This window comes from Mchenga conophoros, linkage group LG8, assembly GCF_057382185.1.
Source record: "Mchenga conophoros isolate Kocher_MC1m ecotype Shallow Benthic linkage group LG8, M_conophoros_male_GT1.1, whole genome shotgun sequence".
Lineage (NCBI taxonomy): Eukaryota > Metazoa > Chordata > Actinopteri > Cichliformes > Cichlidae > Mchenga > Mchenga conophoros.
The window spans coordinates 23431698-23451468 of record NC_140533.1 but is presented as its reverse complement, the minus strand read 5'-3'; the positions used below and the strand labels follow the sequence as shown (position 1 = coordinate 23451468).

General features: G+C 43.1%; 1 long non-coding RNA gene across 1 annotated transcript; it reads left to right on the top strand.

The window, feature by feature from the left end:
- The first annotated feature begins 12971 nt into the window (after window positions 1-12971).
- On the top strand, window positions 12972-16776 carry LOC146568802 (uncharacterized). The gene is made up of 3 exons (XR_014893650.1): window positions 12972-13112; window positions 14109-14400; window positions 14710-16776. It is a non-coding gene; the product is annotated as an uncharacterized LOC146568802 (long non-coding RNA).
- The last annotated feature ends 2995 nt before the right edge of the window (window positions 16777-19771 follow it).

The window sequence follows — 19771 nt, the reverse complement described above, 5'->3', positions numbered from 1 at the left end:
TCAGTGGTGTGTCCCATTCAGGGCTTGGTCATCCATGATAGTTACTCTTCCTGTTCCTCAGTAGGATCTGTCTTCAGCTGCTTGAGGCCTCAACTCTGGGGCTCATCTACCTGATGTATTCACAGATGCCCCATGTTTCATCCTGGATTGTGGCTCAGACCTCATCTTTCCTCTTTTCATTGCTCATAGAGCCTCAGAGTAGTGGTGGTAAGGGTTCAAAATGTTCATTTAAGACATAACAATGAAGTGATAGATAAAAAGGTAAGATGCAGTATGGGTTAAAAAGACAATTTGTTAAAAGTATACAGTTAAAAGTATATAGTATATAGGGGAATATAGTTTTTTTTTCTTTTGTTATTATGTCTCTAAGGGTTCTGTGATCAATTCACTTTACTTTTCATGTACCATCCCATGGGTTACTTAAAGATGCCATAAGTTGGCACATGCTGCTCAGGAGGAACGTGACGCCCCTGAGAGGCAAGTGCTGCAGAATATATTCTCGCCATGGGTCCTAAATCTGGTGTCTGGCTCATGTTTCATCTCCTGGAGTGGACATCTCCATATGATGAGAAAGAAGACAATGCCTCCCTACCTACGCATACACACCTGAATTTATGGCCAGTACTTTTCCAGAGCAAGCTGACCCTAACTGTGCATGCACATTCCAACAAGACCACTTTGCGTTGTGAGGAGTTTTGTATCTTCTCATCAGTGGCATCTGTCTCCTGGCATCTGCCAGCTCATTGTTCCATGGTATCACTAATGGGGCTTATGTCTTGATAGCTTGGATCTTATTTGTAGTGTTCAGCTAGCTCCTCAGCACCTGTCTTACCTTCTGAAGGCAGTTGCTGACCATCGTCTGTGGGATATCTTCATTCCTGAGACTCATTGGATGGCTGTCTTTGTGATATTGACTATGCTGTTGTCTCTTTCTAGGTTCACCAGCCACTTCTCCCAGTGTTGTTTAGTTAGTCTAGTAGTACTTGCATTATTCCCTTGTATCTTAGATGGATGGATCTTTGAAGAGCAGGCTATTTATTCTACTGGTCTATGATTCACTGATCCCTTCAGCCTTTTGGAGTTGTGAGTTGTGTGGGTCTTTGTTTGGAATTTTTGGATTCTCTGTTATAGAAAACTTGTTGTACCTCTTTTTCTTCTAAGACCCCCCCCCCCCCCCCCTTGTCTATCTATTATATAAATAATCAGATCGATAGATCTATATCTATATATATCTTTGATTATCCATGGTCATATATATGTGGGTCTGTGTTCCACACACCATATACATTCACTTCCACACATACCAGTGTGTGGAATCTAATCATGTCTCAGTGTTCCTCAATAAAGTCTCCTCTGACAAACATGATGGAAAGCGACTCTGCTCCAGAGCAGGATACTCTGGAAATGACTCGAAGATAAAATATCGCCATTCCACTGAATGACTTGCCAATCCAAATTTAAAAAGTTAGTAGAGGCCAGGTTTATGTTGTACTCTTCATTGGGGCTATATTTCACACTCAAATACCCACAAACTTACACAAATGTACTGACTTCTTCCTTTCCAGTAAAGTATATGTGGCTCAATAACCTAATGATGAACTGAATCCTGGTCCTTCAGATTACCATTAAATTAGAAATAAATAATTAACTCTACAGTTGTAAACTACCTCTTTTTGTGAGATAAATGTTATACCCATGTTAGACCCACGTTATAGTTTTGAACAGAGGGCTTTTGAAATAAAAGATCCTACTCACATGTTACACGACACTTGTAAATGTAATAAACATTTAATATGCTGTATGTTTGTTCTTTTCAGTGCCAAAATGCTGTTTGGAAGACTGGATCTAGATCATTTGACTTGGCATTGACTCCTAATTCACGTGCGCATTTTGAATAGTTTTTTCCCCCCGTTTTTTTTCTATTAACTGAGGTCCTTGCTGTGCTAATAGTATTTGAAAGGCCATGGTGAACACACAACTATCCTGACATCACATTTGAGTTGCCAGGTTGGACTGAAAACATAGTATGTGTACAATGTAGCAGTCACAGGTATGCATACTCAAACTCCCTATGTCAAGAGCATGAAGGATCCACACTGAATAAAAAACAAAAGCTAATCATATATTGTGGCTTAACAAAAGTCCAAAAAGAAATATAAAAAAGTCCAACCAAAAGCATCCAAATAAAATGGAGACACAAAATACAAAAGAGGAAAGCAGGATAGGAAAGACTGAAGGCAATATAACTGAAACTACAGAGAAGACAGGATTATTTGTCCAGCAAGGGTTGCTTGGGAGTGAGATATGGGTAAAGACAATCAAGAAAATCAGAGAAGACAAAGTGAAACACACACCAGCAACGAAAGAAAACATGATACACATGATAAAAGACTATAGGAAGGAACAGAGAGGGAAACACTGAGTGAAAAAATAAACTATTAACTGAAAACAAGACATCACCCAAACACAGGACTGCAAACCTGAAACTCATCATTGCAAAAATGATGAAGGAAAAATAAGAATAGCTGATGTCACAATAAGTGAATCTCTCAGTCTTCTAGAATAAAGGAATCAAAACAATTAATCCATACAACAAAACTTTGAACACTGGAATAACAGCAAAACCCAAATAGAAGCCAAAAATCCAATATATTATTAAGAATTCATACCCCCAGATAATGCGTTTGAGTTAAGCCAGCCTATAGTTCTTTGACACTTAAAAACAAACAAACAGTCTGCAGAACTCCATCAACAACAGCAAGGCTTGACATCCGTACATATATCCAGCCAAACATCCAACACTGACATTCACCCAACAGGCCTTATTTTAAAGCTGCTGATCCAAAGAGATCAATCCAGTTTAAGAACCAGCTTCACTATAAAACAGTAAGTGGTGGTCAGATGGTCAATAAGCCTTATAACTTAGCAAACTGATCTGTTTTAATGTCTTTGATCTGTGATTATTCTATGGAAATCCTAGAGGGGGTGGTGGGTTTTATCATTTGATTGTGTCAGTCACCATTTTTACAATGTTTACAATCTAAACTATATAGCATATTACTTTTTTTTTTTTAAAGAAGCAACATCATCCCAACCATGTTGTGATGTTCAGTTAACGAAGCCCCAGCAATGCTAGCAGACAGGGTAGTATCCAGAGTCTACATGCTGGTTGTGGTGATGCTTGAGCAGATGGCAGATGGAGACAAGGATGAGGCTGTCTGGTATTGGGTCACATCAGTCTAAAAGGGGAAAGAGAGAAAAGCAGTGTGTTTGAAAGAGCGGGGAATAGAGGATCAGGCAAAAAGAATATTAAATCAGAGGGATGATAAATTTCAGTTGGATAGCATTGGAAAACAGAAGTGGTGAAAAGAACAGAGCAGTAGGAATGGCATAAAATCACGCTAAAATACAGGCAGACAAAAAACATAGATCTTTCTTAACGGCATGCAAGTCAACATTATATCTATTTATCTATCGATATATCAATAGATAGATAGATCAGTCAGTGCAATAGTATAGCCAACTGCTGAGTTATTACTGTCATGTAAACTCAACCACAGTTGGCTGATGCAAGAGGCAATTATTTTTATCACCTTGACTAGAATCAATTAGAAGTACTGTAGTAGCATTCATTATTGACAATGACTAATGGGGGGACCAGAGACTCAAGTCTTAAGAACCTTGCTAATTCAATAAACTCTCCTCAAAAATCTATTTAAGAGGAGAAATGTGGTGGAGAAAATTAAAAGCTTGCATGGCATCATGATCAGACACCAAGCAAGTGTTAAAAGGTAAAAAAAACCACGCATGGCATTAATGGGACAGTAGAATGGCTAGCTAGACGCAGTCCTGCAGATGTATTATTGTGCTTTTCATGTTACAGTAGTGCAGAAAGAAAGAAGAGTTGAACACACACATAAAACAGTGTTTGTTAATGTAAATTTTGCCCTAAAATAAAATTTAAAAGCCCACAAATAACATATTTGTGATTTGTGAATGTCCCACATGAAAGATGAACTTTGGTAATACAGTGGTTGTTGTTGTTGTTGTTGTTGTTGTTGTGTTTTTTTTTTTTTTGTTTGTTTTTTAAAGATTATTTTATAAAGGAGTTGAATAAGTTTTAGTAAATGTTTAGTAAATATTAACAAAAGCAAAGTTTTGATGATTATTTCACATTCTGAGTGCTCTTTTGACATACACTTTGACACATATGAAAGTGATAGATATCCTATTCCTAAATCAATAAGATTTAATATAATGTTGGTCTACCCTTTTCCTTATACACCTGTTGCTATGAAAGTGTTTGGAATACCTGAATACAGTGATATAACTGGGTGACTGAATACTTTTGGGATTATCGGACATATACTATATAGACAAAAATATAGGGTTACACCTTTTAATCTTTAAATCTCCACCCTGGCAGGAGTTTTAAAAAAATCTGTTTTCAGTGATCCAAAACAGCATTTACGTTTGGCCTAAAATCATAGAAAAAGCTGCATTTTCAAAAATATCCGTGTATGTGTGGACGTACCCTAACATTAATTTTTAGTTGTTTTTTTTTTTAATCAATGAGTTCGATTGTTTCATTACAAATTGCAAAGTTAAAATACATATACAAATACAAGATTTTTATTATAACAAAGAACATTATGAAAACTTTATTTTTGATAACTTGTGTGATTAGTTGTCCTAAATAAAGATGACATGAACTCTTACTGTGAAATAGATTTAAAGGCTGATTGCCTACATTTTAAAACTAACCTCTTAGCTAGCCACAAAAAAAAGAAACATGTTTTAAATAATTATTGTAAAATAAGATCAGTCAAAGTTTATCATTTCACCCACATCTACCTCTGATCACCAAACCTGCATCTTTACATCCAGCGTCCACTCTGGTCCACCTCAGTATGCAGCCCTTTACCTCCTCAGCTGTTCTACTCAGGCCTAAAACCCATTTGGCTATTCTTCTGTGGATTTCGCTCTTTTGCTCCGATTAGTTCTCCACACTCTGAACTTTTTGCTGAGTTCAGCTGCTGTTACTCCCCTGGTCTGTACAGTCAGCAATTTTCGATGTTTGGTCACACACTCTGACCACTACTCCAACTCAAAATCTCAGGAGTAATTATTTATCTTTTGTGTAACTACAGTTCCATATATATTTATTTATCACTTACAGCTAGTTACCTCTGGCTCACGTTATAGCAGCATCTCAAAATGGCTGTAAACAATTATTCTGTATCATTTTGTTTTCTTTTTATACCACACATTCTACAATTCGGCATTTGACAAATAAGTCAGTTTTAGGAAAAGTCTTAAAATATGAGATCACGGGGTTTTAATGGAGTTAACAGAGTTACATGATTTTTAAACTACACTATTCCTGCTGTTAAAAATATTGGAGAATGAATGGACTATTCTAAAGAGCTCAATGAAAATGGTTTTGTAATAGGATACCACCATTACTATAAGCCAGTTGGTGACATTCTTCCCTCAAAGGTATTTAACCATCAACTGTAAGTGGTATTACTGAAAAGTGGAATTTAGGAACCAGAGAAACGCAGCCATGCAGTGGTAGACCACATAAAGTTACAGATAAAGGATTTCAAAACAAACAAAAGACTTAAGCTCTAAGGCAAGTCAATCTAACCAAAACAAGTTCAAATTAGTTAAAGACACAAGTGTTGCACTACATGTATTTGCACTGGTCTAGTACTTTATATTTCTTATATTAGAATAGTTGTTGAAGGGCCCCGAAGGTGTAACTCAGCTCTACAATGAAAAAAGAAAATTTAGTAGAAAAATGCAAGACAGACGATTCACCTCAGCAGCAGGAAACATAAAGAAATGGGTCATTCAACTAGGGTTGGAGGTCAATCAGAACCATATCTACATGAAATATTAGATGGACCACTGAGCCATCTCACCCTGTCGACCACATCTAAAGCAGCATTGATGAGATTTAATGGAGTTTTATTGTATGAATTGGGCCTGTGAGGCCATGCAGGGGTAGCTATGACTTTTCACTGATGTTTTATATCCAATTATCTTCATGCTGAGTGGAGGGAGGAATGGCAAACATGAGCTAAATGGTGCATTTCATATGTGGTCAAACCCACTTCTAACCTCAGGCTGAGCCTGAGTTGGGTTGTTACTTTTTTACACACAAGGGCAGAGAAAAGACTGCAGTCGTTTTAGTCTGTAAGAATAGGTGTATGTATTTTAAAGGTTTTCTGAAAAATGCTCCCACACTTATAAATCACGAGTGTCTTTTTTCTCTTTTTTTCCACGTTTTGTCTGATGCCCACAGATATTTTTCTTAACCACTTATTTTTATCTGAATGGTTTAAAACGGCTTTACTCGAACAAGCCAGTAGTATTTCTAGCATGTAGTACATATATGTTGTGCAAAAGTGATCGAAAATGATTTAAGTGCCCATGAAAAAAAAAAATCTTGGTTGTAATTCACATCTGTGTTGGAGCAGAATTAATAGAGCTTCCATGGCATAATCGCTGGATTTATGACTACCTCTTCCCCTCAGTGATGATCAAGGTCACATCTGCATGTCTGACAACCATCAGTGTGTTCGATCTGTCTCTGTTCACTTCAGCACAGGCCCTATGACACAGACAGAAAAATATGTGTGCAAACAACAATGTGATTCAAGTACATATGGAGAACATAGGTAGGCTATTATGTCTTGACAAAAAGCTATTTAAGTAGCAGAAGAAAATATTTTAGGACAGAAATAACGAGCAAATAAACAGAGACTAGACAGAATGATACCATTAGAGAAGAGAAAAATACTCGCGGATAGATTAAATGAATATAAGCAAAATAAGCTGTCTCAAGGCTCTCAAGGCCATATTCCCAACATGAAAAGTTAATAGCTATGAATTTTTCCTCTGTTTAATTTCTCAATACTTTTCAGTTTAATAAAACACAAAGAACTGCAGTGGGATGGAAGAAAATACATTTCCACTTAGAAAAGGCAATAACCTGAGAAAATAACCATTTTCAATTAAGCTAGGGTTCTGAAGAAACAAAGGATTTATGATGGTGTTCTCCTCAATTGTTTCAAGCATGACAATTATCTGCCAAACACTTGAGACTGCATTCAACTATTGCAAATCACACTTAATTGCTATGCATTGTATGTGTACAAACAGTGTAATCTGTGACTTACAGGTGTCAAGACTTTGTTTCCATTTATTTCAAAGCTTTATTTAAAGAACCAAATAATGAGTTTTATATGGATGTATAAATATTAGAAAATGAGCTGTCAAATATTTATTTTTTTTGAACATTATGTGGAAGATTAAGACTCACTGACACTCACTCACAAAAGTACCAAAGTGTTAGAATAAAGTACTAAGATTTCAACTGTATTGACAGCCACAGGCAGTTTCAACTAAAGGAAGATACGCCTGTGGATTTTTCCCTGTGATTGCATACATACCTGTTCACTTAGGCGTCAGCACTCTGCTTACACTTTTGGCATTATGTTTGCTTTCGCAACACTTTTTTTTTTGGTCATATACTGCTGTGACTGTCTCTATGTTCTCTTTTATCTGTAAACACATAAAAAAGGTTTACCTCTACCCAAGAACTATGTATAGATTCCTCCTGAGGGGAATTTATTATCATAAATTCCCACTGCCTGCTAGGCTTAATTTAGGGCGTCCTTTAGGGGAATGACAAGATCAGAGACTATTTTGGTGCATACGTTTGCTATCACAGAGTTAAACTCCACACATGATGATCATCTTGCAAGGAATTTATAGCTCAGTGGGTGATTGACTTAAAGTCTGTTGAAAAGAAAATTTAGAGAGATAAAAATTAAAAATGTAATAATTGCATTACAAGCTAACTATAGTTCATGTGTTTGTTTAAATACCATTTAAATGTTTAAGGAACATTGTTCAGTTGTTCTTATCTAAAAATATTATCTCATTACATTACTTTTACTCACAGAAGTTTTCCAGTCTTTTTAAAGTTTTTACTATTGAAAGTATTTATTGTTCTATGACAAATTGGGAAAATAATAAACAAACAAGCACACAAAAAATGGTAGGTATGGCAGATTTTTTTCTATTAGATAAAAGACCTGAGTAACTACAGTTGAGTAACCACTAACTAGAGTTAATAGCTAAGAAAAAGGAAGCACATTCACTACAAACAAGTTACGCTATTGCTGTCAGTGAAATACTGTTTCACTTAAGCCTATCAGCTAGCACTGGCCCACAATATGCAATGCTGAAAGGGTTATTCTTGTCAGGGCTCGTGTGCGGAGGCGAGGAAGGGATGACCCACATGCAGGACTCGTGGTGCAGAACGAGGTTTATTGAATATGTAGACAACAGATGATAGGATGGATGGCTGGCTGGCTGGACTTAGCGGACTGGTAGACTGGCTGGCTAACTGACTGACTGGACGGAACACACGACAGAAACAACATCATCAATGACCCGACACTGAATGGGTAGAACAGAGGGCTTAAATACACAGACTGGTGATAATGATGATAATGAGGGACCGGTGAGTACACAGCTGAACATAATGAACTAATGATAATGGGAAGAGGATTGAACATAATACACACAGACCAAGGCTAACACAATAAAACAGGAAGTGGAACAGGCAGTAGATAAACAGTGAGTGTGAACTGAAAACACTGGGTCACCGACCCAGGAACCCTGACAGGACCCCCCCCCCTTCAAAGGCCGGCACCCGACGGCCAAACGAAAAAGAACCAGAACAGGGCGGGCGGAGGGGGCCCAGGACGGAGGGACGGAGGCCACACAGAGACAGTTCGGGTGGGCGGCCACGTGGCCCGAGGCGAGACTGTTCCGGTGGACCGACCGTGCGGAAGGCAACGGCGGTGACGTGGACACAGTTCGGGAGGCCGGCAGTGCGGAAGGCAACGGCGGCCAGTCAGGCGAAGGCGGTCCGGAGGCCGGCCGTGCGGAAGGCAACGGCGGCCACCCAGGCGAAGGCGGTCCGGAGGCCGGCCGTGCGGAAGGCAACGGCGGCCACTCAGGTGAAGGCGGTCCGGGGGCCGGCCGTGCGGAAGGCAACGGCGGCCACTCAGGCGAAGGCGGTCCGGGGGCCGGCCGCGCGGAAGGCAGCGGCGGCTCTCCAGTTTTAGGCGTGCTGGCCATGGCCCGGTGGGCACAGGACCAGACGAGGCAGGATCAGGCGAAGCACAGGCCGGAGCTGCAGCAGGCGAAATAAAAGCCAAAGTCGAGGCTGGGCCAGACGAGGACGAAGGCTCCGAGGCCGGGCCAGACGAGGCAGAGGCAGGGTCCGAGGCCGGGCCAGGTGAGGCAGAGGCAGGGTCCGAGGCCGGGCCAGGCGAGGCAGAGGCAGGGTCTGAGGCCGGACCAGGCGAGGCAGAAGCAGAGCTAGGTGACAGCGAGGCATGAGGCTGGTGCGGTTCCCCTGAACCCCCAGTTGACGAAGAAGGTTGCCGGACGGGCTCCTCGGGCCCTCCAGCTGACGAGGCATGAGGCTGGTGTGGTTCTCCTGAACCCCCAGCTGACGAGGCATGAGGCTGGTGCGGTTCTCCTGAACCCCCAGCTGACGAAGGTTGCCGGACGGGCTCCTCGGGCCCTCCAGCTGACGAGGCATGAGGCTGGTGCGGTTCTCCTGAACCCCCAGCTGACGAGGCATGAGGCTGGTGCGGTTCTCCTGAACCCCCAGCTGACGAGGAAGGTTGCCGGACGGGCTCCTCGGGCCCTCCAGCTGACGAGGCATGAGGCTGGTGCGGTTCTCCTGAACCCCCAGCTGACGAGGAAGGTTGCCGGACGGGCTCCTCGGGCCCTCCAGCGAAAACGGTCTCAGAACCAGTGGGCACTGGAGCCCCTGGCACACACAGGACAGGGCCAGCGGGTGCGGAAACCCCTGGCTGAGGAGCGGCCGGGCCAGCGGGTGCGGAAACCCCTGGCTGGGCAGCAGGGTAGCTCACAGCAGGCTCTGGGTACTGAACAGGTTGGTGGACGGGCGACTGGACTACTGGTGACTGGACAGGAGGCGACTGGGCTACTGGTGACTGGACAGGAGGCGACTGAGCTACGGGTGACTGGTTTTCCTGCCACCACTATTTACAGTCTTTGGGAGAGCAGAGCAGAACAAATCTTCCCAGTCCACAGAATCTTCCAGGAGGGAAACATCCCACGAATCAGAGATGGGGTTATTGTGCGTTTTGAGTGAATAATCAGATGGTGAGTGCGAAAAACAGTCACTGGAGCTCACCATTGGGAGTGGCTGAAAGTGGTCCGTTTTATGGCGGCGTGTGCGCCGATTTCTCCGGGAGGAGGAAGCGGGCGGGGTACACGTCCGAGCCTCTGGCACGGGAGCCTCTGTTGAGCCGAGGTGGAAGACGGAGCCGCTGTGCCGTGGCGAGGTTGAAGGTCCGGTGAATGAGGCAGGTGATGTGTGAGCGTGGAGCGGAGTGGCGAGAGAGGGAGCGGCCGAAGCGCAACGTGAAACGTCCACTCTCCGCGGCAGATGCTCCGGTGCAGGTTGTAGCAATGGGAATTGCATTTACCTGTGTGTTCCACCCGGGGTCTTGAGAGTGTAACACCGGAAGGTGAGAACCGGAGACTCATGACTGTTTATTAAGAGTTTAATAAAAGTTTACCCCAGTTGGAGGGAAAGTTCAACCGAGCATCTTGTGACGTTTATAGAGAGAACAAGATGAAACACAGGTGAGGCAGCAGGTGGGGGAACGCGGCGTCTCCGAGGCCCGCCCAGAGCCAAGCGAGTGCCCTCGAAGACGTGCTCTCGCTCCGCGAAGAGCCGCTGTCTCTCCTTGAGTTTTTCAGCCCACAAGGAGAGCGCTACCTCCTGCCGCTCGTAGAGGTCCGAGTCCGCTGGGTCAAAAGCGTGTCTTCTTGGCACGGGTCGGGTCATTCTGTCAGGGCTTGTGTGCGGAGGCGAGGAAGGGATGACCCACATGCAGGACTCGTGGTGCAGAACGAGGTTTATTGAATATGTAGACAACAGATGATAGGATGGATGGATGGCTGGCTGGCTGGACTTAGCGGACTGGTAGACTGGCTGGCTAACTGACTGACTGGACGGAACACACGACAGAAACAACATCATCAATGACCCGACACTGAATGGGTAGAACAGAGGGCTTAAATACACAGACTGATGATAATGAGGGACCGGTGAGTACACAGCTGAACATAATGAACTAATGATAATGGGAAGAGGATTGAACATAATACACACAGACCAAGGCTAACACAATAAAACAGGAAGTGGAACAGGCAGTAGATAAACAGTGAGTGTGAACTGAAAACACTGGGTCACCGACCCAGGAACCCTGACAATTCTTTCTTCATTTACATCTTTAACATCACAGGTATTTTCTTCTTCTCCTTAAGTTAGCTATAGCATTTTAGAGTCCCGTAAATGGTTGGTTTTAGAAGTGTGAGGCATTCCAAGACAATATGAGTACTTGTGCCAAGGAATAACTGTCATGCTGTATCAGGGGACTCTAGTGGATGCATGGGTTTGTGATCTGATGAGATGGACTGCTTGTCATGTTTCTGCCAGATATTGAAAGAAATTGCCTGCTTGGGTAATAGAGCAACTGAACAGACAGAAGAGAAATAAAAAAAAAATGATGAAGTGAAACGCAAATGCCTCATCACGTCTTACTGCCACACACAGTCCTGATTATATCCAGCTGCATAGGAACACGTAGTTTACCAAGGCTTAGACTTTTAGAGGACACAAACTAAAAGTTTCAATCGAAGAGGGCTTTTGAAGGATTTAACAAGACTCTACATTCGCTTTTATGATGCAAATCATAATCCTAACAATGATCATAAATGCTCCATAAAGAGTTAAGTTGACAAAGAAGTTTGTGTCTAATCACTTTTTATCTTGTTACTATATGCAATTCTATTATATCATTGTAGTAGTGGTTGTAGTAATGGTTCAGTAGCCTAACATACTATCAGATCTTTATTATTTGATGGTTTCATGTTATTACTTAATTAATACTGTTTACTTTCCAAATGTTGTCGTTGTATATGCTTTTCATTTAATAAGCGTATTTTTTATTTCAATCTTGTTACCTTGTATTGTCTGTTTTTTTACATAAGCAGTTAAATAGTGAAATGTGCATAATATTGATCTGTACATGAGAGATAAAATTATTGATGCACTTCCAAAAAAGAAGTGCCTGAAAATACTTCCCTTTTTTCTTTCATCATTTATTGATGAAAGTGGAGAATATAAAAATATAAAATTCCTTCTTGTCACCCATAACCCCCTGAGACACACATAATTATATCACTTCAGAGCACACAGGCCAAATACAAAGATAAAATAAGTCTATATACTTAGATAAATAAGCATGCAAGCTAAAATTATTCATGTTTTCTCGAGAGAAAATGAGTGATTTACTGTGCTTTTTGCGTTGATGCATTTACAGATGATGAATAGTTTAGTAAGTAATTCAGTCTCCTAATGAAATGCAGCTATTTGAGTATATTCAAATTGTTTTTTGTTTAATTGTTTCCTGAAATTGTTCTTCTCGGTTCATCATTGATCATCATGTAATGAACTGTGCAGTCTAGTCAAGTCACTCTGTCTAATTATTTATTAAAATTTGATGGAATTTTCACAACATCCCTAAGCAGCATATGCTGCCACGGAGACGAGAAGAAACATATTTGTTATTGGCGACTAAAAGAAATTATGATTGTGAATGGATCTGAATAATGAACTTTTAATTTGCATAAGTACTTCAGAGACTTCAGTCAGTATTTGCATATATAGCAATGGTTTTACAACTCTTTACATTTATTAATACTGCCTGCACCTTTAAGACATTTTAAGTCCTCACATAGCTTGCTCTTTTTAAGTTAAACTATTCAGGCAGTGATCTTTGTCAAACCTGTTAAACCTGAAGACACACCCTTCTTGTTCATTTCACTGAGGTAGACAATAACACCAGCAACTCAGCTTTTCATAAGATGGTGTGAGTATCTGTAAGGGTGAAGGTGCCTATCATCAGCAGTCCTTTAAGGAAAGTCTACTCTACAAAGAGAGATTAGAACCGACAGCGAGGTGACTCTGAAAGCAAAGGGTAAGACCATTACTCTTTTTCTCTACTCTTAATGGCCTCCTCTCACTTCCTTTCCAAGTTGCTTTCATGGGTGAGGAGGGTGATGGAATTTCATTACTTATGACTGAAATCCAAAGGAGTTTTGAAAGCCGGGTGAGATGGAAAGGTGCATTCAAAATGCCAGTATACCCTCCAGATGCCAGCAATCTAATTTACTGTCAGTGTTAATAAATGGGTAGCCACTGGATGGCACAGATAAGTTGTTACTTCACCATCAGGGTTATCACTTAATATCTGATAATGTCTTTGGGGAGCAATTGTATCCGACAGTTGAAACAGGGGGCCTCAACTCCTGGCAGGAGAGATGATCATCAGTGTGGAAAGATTGTTAATCTGTCAAATCAATGTGACTTCGCTCAATAAAGTGTTTGTAAAGAGACTTAAGTTTAGACTGTAGTGTTAATGATTCACATTTGTGAAAAATGATCTCTCTTTAATGAAATGGGACACTTCTATGCATAATATGTTCAGCTCTCTGTTGTTTACTGACTAGACATATATCATTACACCGATTCAGGCAGTGTCCTGTCTGTAGACATTGATGTCACATTTACACTGAACCAAAATGTTTCTTTGTACGTTACTGGATTTTCTTTTAGAGCATATAATGTCTTGTGCAGTTCCAAGGAAGAAGCAATATTATCTGCATAATTGAAAGCATTCCTGCAAAACAATGTAAGACGCAGATGATAAAGAAATGAAACCCAGCACTGGCAAAGAAACACATTTGAGTCATGGCACACAGTGAAGCAGTGAAATCTTAACAAACACGACAAAGTGTAATAACAGCATTATGACGCTGGACGCTGGATGTTGTTATTGTAAACAAAGCTCGTATTGTAAAGCCTGAGAGCGTGGGAGTCGCCACATAATGCGGCCCATATAATTCCCTGTGGAAATTCTGCTATAATGAAGCTACACACACGGCGTATTTACTTTCTGCCATTTCCTTCACAGATCTGAACCATCAGCTCTCAAGTCATTGGACTAAGCTCAACTTTTGTCAGAACAAACACTCACAATGGGAAGAGGTGAAAGTGAAGTGTGGGAGGAAAACCCTGACGATGTTAAGCAAACTCAACCCAAAAAACACACACCCACAAAGAGTAAAAGCACAGAGAAATCGGGGAGTAGCTGTCCCGCGTGCTGCTTGAAGACAAGGAACTGCCTGATGAGCCCAGAGTGTGGCAGGGCACTTCAGATCTCCAGTGTTGTTGCTATGTGTGGAATGTGTCTCCGCATGTTTATTGTAAGTCCAAACTTCAGAAACAGCAAGCAGCTATGATACAGCGTATAACTGGTTGGGTGCGCTGATGCTTGAATGGGAAAATAATTTCCTGCTTAGATGAGTATAATCATTGCTAACACAAATATATAACCCTGACATTTAGAGGGTGAATACATTTCATTTGTCTTTTTCTGCACATTGCAATTGAAATACAAGCCAAGTGGAAAAAAATCCACAGAAAACAAAATGATTATTTATGGAAAATTGTCTTCTTTTTCCTAATTTTTCATTATTATTTTCTTTCTTTCTTTTTTTATTTTGAAATTGCAGAGATGAACCTTGGACGACACGACCAACCTGGAATATATTATTATTATTAAATCTCCTCCAGCACTTTGCATGAAAATCATGCCATTACTCAAAGAAGATAAAAATGAAGCAACATATGAGAAAACATGTAAATAAGACCAACACTAATTATTAGTAGTCAATCAGTGGAAACACTGAGGTAAAGTGAATGTTACCTTATTATAAAGTTAAACTTTTTTCTAAAAGGTTTAACACTGAAGCCTCTTGTAATAAAATCATGTTTGCTTAATCAGAATGCTACAGTATTTAGTCAAAGCAGTTGTTGTATATTTATTTTTGAAAAAATTTCATTAATGTAAAAAATAATTATAGTAAATAAACTTGCACATCTAAGTAGTATCTTATCTAGGTTTCTGCTGATGAAAAATGTTAACTAAAGCTTTTAGTAACATCCCTGTAATGACAGCACAAGTGTGTCACCTGTACCAGTGCTAATAATAAAAGCATTTAATTATTTAAATACTTTATACTGTCAACGCCCTCACTTGAAGCCTGTTGGGAAATAACCAGACTAAGGAGGTATCTTCACATATTAACAAAAGACAGCTATGCCATTACTCATGCTTGTGAGTCAGACCCTTTCATGGCGCATTATTGACGTCATGGAAAAGCCACTGAAGATTTTATGTCAATAACATTGGCAACTAGATGGTGGAGAGTTTTATAAATAGCATTTTTACAAAAGTATCACGAGCCAATTCCAGCACTTTTTGGGAAGGAAAAAAATCCAGGTTGCTGGTTGCACAAAACTAGCCTCTTCCTGGCCTCTTCCTTTTCAACAAGGTTTCAGGCTCACCTGATCACTGCAAGGTTTAGTTGACCTTGTTGTGAAAAACCTAGTGGGAGATTCTGTGACACGGTTAAAAATAAAAATTGGCCACCATTAAAAGAAAAAGAGAATGACCTTTCTTGTCAAATAGGGCAAGTGAAACACACACCCCCTTTGCTCTCTGTTGCTTTACTTTTGACTCAACTGCTCATGTACCTGTGTGTGCACGTTTGATAGGGTTAAATTGCTTGCTGTGGCTTACTTGGCTTGATGTAGCTGCAAAATGTTGGTTGCATCTACATGCAATGGGTTGTAGAAATATACAAAGCAGCTTAGCTACCTTGCAGGCTCATTGTTCTTACTGAAACAAGCTGTTCAGTCTAACTGCAAATATTTGGGGAATGTAGTTCTCCTCAATGTTGCCTTTTATAGATGGAACATCTTTCTTTTATTATTAGGCAAGCTAAAAAAAATCCTAATTTATCCTGGATTGTTGACAAAAGACTCCTCTTTGACGTAGGGCGAAAGAACATGTTGGTCCTATTATTGTTGGTTACAAAAAAGGCAGTTGTTTTGCACTCCCTTCCCCAGGAAAGCCAAATAAATTGAAATGGATTTGTTCGATATCCAAAAAAAAAAATCACCTTCAATAAAGTTTGCCTAAATAGCTAGCTGATTTTCTGAGTCTAAAATGGCATACAGGTTGAGCTGTTGTGCTCACAACCAGACCACAGTAAGAAAATGCCGTCTTTCTGTCACGGCGGGGTGCGCCGATGTGTGCGGAAACAGGACCCAAAAGCAGATGATGACGAGGAATAGTAATGATTAACAGAAAAGTGAACCTTTATTGCGATGACGGCAGGAAATGAACCAAGAGACCAAAGCAAACAGGCAAAACACTAAGAAACAAAACACTGAACTGACAAAACACTAAGAAACAAAACACTAAAGGTACTAAGACCAAAAACTATAACTATGACCGAGGTGGAAAAATAAACAGGCTATGACTATGACTCTGGTGAGAATAAACAGACGAACTGACAATGGCATGAAGAAAACAAAAGGCTTAAATACAGACATGAGGTGATCAGGGGAAGTGGCGACACATGAGGAAACAGCTGACTGACATGAATCTAATGACAGGACCAGGAGGAGTGAAACTAAATACAATGACCAAAGAACACATGACACTGTCAGAATAAAACAGGAAACACTAAAACTAGACATGACAATACAAACTTAACATACCAAATACGTGATGAATAATGCAAGAACTCAAACAGAAAACCCAGGAACAATAACTGCCTAAACTAAAGGCAAATAGGAAATACCACAAAACTAACAACATCTCAAAAAATGAGAACAATACAAAGAAAGCTCAAAGTGCTGGGTCGGAGACCCAGCCTGTGACAGAGCCCCCCCCTCAAGGGCGGATTCCAGACGCCCTAAAACCTCGAAAAACAAAACCAAAAACAACCCACCAAGGGCGGGCGGTGGGGGTCCAGGACGGAGGGCCAGAAACAAGGCCAAAAAAAACCAAAAACAAAACGTCCATCAAAATCACAGGAGCGCAGGGAACAGTTCATGACTCCTCAGGGGGCCGACCCGGAGGCCGACGGCACAGAAGTCCATGGTCGAACAGTTCCGGGGGCCGTCCGTGCGGACGGCAATGGTGGTGACATGGAAACCGTTCAGGGGGCCGACCGTGCGGACGGCAAAGGTGGCGACATGGAAACCGTTCAGGGGGCCGACCGTGCGGACGGCAACGGCGTAGAAACAGTTCAGGCGGCCGACCGTGCGGACGGCAACGGCGTAGAAACAGTTCAGGCGGCCGGCCGTGCGGAAGGCGGCGGCGGCGCCCAAGTGTCAGGCGTACCGGCCGAGGCTTGGAGGGCACAGGACCAGGTGACGCTAAAGCAGAGGCTGAGGCCGGACCAGGTGACGCTAAAGCACAGGCAGAGGCCGGACCAGGCGTAGCTGAAGCACAGGCAGAGGCCGGACCAGGCGTAGCTGAAGCACAGGCAGAGGCCGGACCAGGCGTAGCAGAAGCACAGGCAGAGGCCGGACCAGGCGAGGCTGAAGACTCTGACGAGGACGGACCAGGCGAGGCTGAAGACTCTGACGAGGCCGGACCAGGCGAGGACGAAGACTCTGAGGCTGAAGACTCTGACGAGGCCGGACCAGGCGAGGACGAAGACTCTGAGGCTGAAGCCGGAGCCGGACCAGGTGGAGCAGGAGCAGCTGATGCAGAAGCCGGACCAGGCGAGGACGAAGACTCTGAGGCTGAAGCCGGACCAGGCGAGGACGAAGGCTCTGAGGCTGCGGCTGACGAAGCACAGGCTGGAGCTGCGGCTGACGAAGCACAGGCTGGAGCTGCGGCTGACGAAGCACAGGCTGGAGCTGGTCCTGGCGTAGCAGAGGCAGAACCAGGTGACAGTGAGGCAGCCACAGGTGGTGAAGCAGAAGGTGGCCAGACGGGCTCCTCAGGCCCACCAGCTGACAAAGCATGAGGCTGAACGGGCTCCTCGGGCCCGCCAGCAGACGTGGCGTGAGGCTGGACGGGCTCCTCGGGCCCGCCAGCAGACGTGGCGTGAGGCTGGACGGGCTCCTCGGGCCCGCCAGCAGACGTGGCGTGAGGCTGGACGGGCTCCTCGGGCCCGCCAGCAGACGTGGCGTGAGGCTGGACATGGCGAGGCTGATGTGGTTCTCCTGAACCTTCAGCAGACGAAACATGAAGCTGGCTGGGTTCTCCCGAACCTCCAGCAGACGAGACATGAAGCTGGCTGGGTTCTCCTGAACCTCCAGCAGACAGAGCATGAAGCTGGCTGGGTTCTCCTGAACCTCCAGCGACAGAACATGAAGCTGGCTGGGTTCTCCTGAACCTCCAGCAAATGAAGCATGAAGCTGGCTGGGTTCTCCTGAACCTCCAGCAGACGAAACATGAGGCCGGACGGGCTCCCCGGGCCCTCCGGCTGACACTGAAATTGGCCGCACCAGCTGTACCTCCGTCTCTGGCTCCAGACCGGCCTGGATAGCAGTACCACAGCAGCTTAGCTGAGCCTGATGGCTAGCTTTTCCAGGGCAAACAGTCTCTGTATAGCCGGGCTCATTAACCGGAAAAGTAGTGTCAATTTCAACAACTTCCTGAGAGAAAACATGAGGAGCCAAAATGTAATCACTCACTTGCGTTTGTGATACGGAGCGTCGGTGGCGCGCACGCCGCTTTTTCTTAGGAGTGGAAGACGGCGGAGCGATGGGTGGAAGTCCCTGGTAACTCCGAGGTCCCCCGAGAGCCAGTCGAGTTCCCCGGAAAGAGTGCTCGTGCTCCGGAATGAGCCACGGCTTCCACCGGAGCTCCTCCTCCAAGAGAGCGCAGAATATAGACTGGCGCTCGTCGTCGTCCAAGTCTATGGTGTGCGGCGCTTCCTCGCGCTGAACTGTGACAGGAGTATGGCGAGACTGTGATGAGGGCGTGGAAACTGGTGAGCTGAGAGGTGGTGACGCTGCGGCGAATCTCAGCGAACCGACACGAACACACTCAGGTTCCGGAGGCAGCAATGGAGATGACTGATTGTGGGGTTGTTGTGACTGGTGGGTGCTGGAAGCCATTTCCTGACTCGACAGTCCCTGGGCCTGCAGCATCTCCTTTATCCTCGTAAAGGCATCAACGATGGCAGGTGAGTCCGGGAGCTGGAGAAGGCGGGGATCCCTCTCCATAATAGCTTCAGCAGCGTTGATCATTACTAGCTTGCTCTTCAAATCGGGCGCTGTAAAGAAGCGGTCGAGGATCGCTTGGATTCGAGCAGTCTCCTCCAATAGTAATGATTAACAGAAAAGTGAACCTTTATTGCGATGACGGCAGGAAATGAACCAAGAGACCAAAGCAAACAGGCAAAACACTAAGAAACAAAACACTGAACTGACAAAACACTAAGAAACAAAACACTAAAGGTACTAAGACCAAAAACTATAACTATGACCGAGGTGGAAAAATAAACAGGCTATGACTATGACTCTGGTGAGAATAAACAGACGAACTGACAATGGCATGAAGAAAACAAAAGGCTTAAATACAGACATGAGGTGATCAGGGGAAGTGGCGACACATGAGGAAACAGCTGACTGACATGAATCTAATGACAGGACCAGGAGGAGTGAAACTAAATACAATGACCAAAGAACACATGACACTGTCAGAATAAAACAGGAAACACTAAAACTAGACATGACAATACAAACTTAACATACCAAATA